General features: G+C 33.6%; 1 long non-coding RNA gene across 1 annotated transcript; it reads left to right on the top strand.

The window, feature by feature from the left end:
• Positions 1–631: 631 nt before the first annotated feature.
• Positions 632–1,553, top strand: LOC124895558. The gene is made up of 2 exons (XR_007051798.1): positions 632–1,154; positions 1,236–1,553. It is a non-coding gene; the product is annotated as an uncharacterized LOC124895558 (long non-coding RNA).
• The last annotated feature ends 242 nt before the right edge of the window (positions 1,554–1,795 follow it).

The following is a 1,795-nucleotide window of genomic DNA, read 5'->3' as shown; positions in this document are numbered from 1 at the left end:
ATATATATATATATATATATATATATATATATATATATATGAGTCTGAGCCCCCATCCACCCCACCCTTATCCAAGATATATTCCGCTCCCATGGACTGCTATAATTATCTAAGAACCTCCTTTAGTAAAAGGAAAAAGAAGTGGAAGTAGTAAACTCAATTTTCATATTTGATATATAAGAATCACTTTGTCCAGTTTGTCACTATAGTCATTTAATCATCAAAACTCTTAACTAACTAGAGACGCAATAAAACTGAAAAATATAATTGCGTCTTAAATGTGTTGCGCAAATAAGCTATTTGGTGTGAGATAGTAGAGTCATACTTGTTCTTGTTGCTAACATGGTCCTAATCATCCCAACCACCATGGGCCATAACATCATCAAAGTAGGTGTATGAATTGACAATTCTAGAGTATTGGCCTAGAACCGCTGGAGCTCAATAATGCAAATCCAGTCTTCTCATATGGAGATTTTCTATCTTGGGCTACAATGGACCCAACTCTCGTGGCTATTGAATGCAACTCACACTCCTGCGCCAATAAAAGTAATTTAATACTTTTTTTCTTTTGATAGTAAATTTTACAAATAGCCACATTTTAACTCCTTGGAAAAATAGTTACTCCCTCTCTTTAAAAGATAACAACTTATTTTTACTTAACATGAAATTTAACAAAATAAGAATAATTTTTAAATTCTATAATCTTAAGTAAAAGATATACTATCAAATATACTAAAATATTTCTTAATCTCGTTGTCTTAGTCGTGTGGGAAAGTTGCAATTAAAGAATGGTTAAAAAGGATTTTTTTTTCCAATAGCCCAAATATAAAACACCAAAAAAAAAAAAAAAGAAGGAAACACTTGAAAACGAGAAAAACACTATCGGAGATATGCTTGATTAGGAAATTGAAATGCCATTGGAGCACCACTATTGAAGAAGACAACCGAGGATGATTGATGAGCTAGCTTCTTGTCGCCAAAATATAGAAGAAACGCAAGTAATCGTTGCCCCTAGCCACTGATTTGACATGAAAAAACAACTCAAAGAGATTTCATCCAAGACACTTACAAGTCTCACAAGTGCCATGAAATCAATACCAAGGAAGAATTCTTCAGCTCTTTGTTGGATTTCAAGCCAAATCTGCTTATATTAGGTAACAGTAATTTGCGATATCACACTAGATCTTGAAAATTTCTTAAAATTTGAGTTGTTAACTATTGTTCCTTTCCAACAGATTGAGCCTCGAGGCGAAGCTAATACCACTGTTAAGAGAGTGGCTATGATGCAAGTTCATGGTGTTCAATTCGTTTATGAAGCTGATGAGCTGAGCTGGCAATCAAGGAATTAAGTAGGCAAGCAGTAAAATAGCTAGGCAGTTACAGTTTGAATTTTGCTATTAGTGTAACTACTAACACTGTAGCAATGATAGTTATTTCCATTTTTAGTTAAGGTAGTTAGTAGTAATTCCATTCCAATTTCAGTATATAAGCTGCAATGTAAGATACACATACTTATTACTGCAATGTAAGATACACATACTTATTACTGATCATATTAATACAGTTCACTCTCTTATTCTTTCAAACTCCCATCCATTAACTGTCATCTCGGATTAAATTCTTAAGTCAGTTTTCCCTTTTTCTCGAGGTTTCCTACTGAAATTGAATAAATCTTTTTTTGAGTGCATCAAGTGGTATCAAAGCCATCTCTCCTTGGTGTGTCAATGGCAAGAAGCAAGACTCAAGATAGACAAGATCGACCTATGGAAGAAACGGATGACAGGTTCCAACAAAT

The sequence above is a fragment of the Capsicum annuum genome, unplaced genomic scaffold (assembly GCF_002878395.1).
Source record: "Capsicum annuum cultivar UCD-10X-F1 unplaced genomic scaffold, UCD10Xv1.1 ctg82925, whole genome shotgun sequence".
Lineage (NCBI taxonomy): Eukaryota > Viridiplantae > Streptophyta > Magnoliopsida > Solanales > Solanaceae > Capsicum > Capsicum annuum.
The sequence above is the reverse complement of the archived record's forward strand: the minus strand, read 5'-3'. Positions and strand labels throughout refer to the sequence as shown.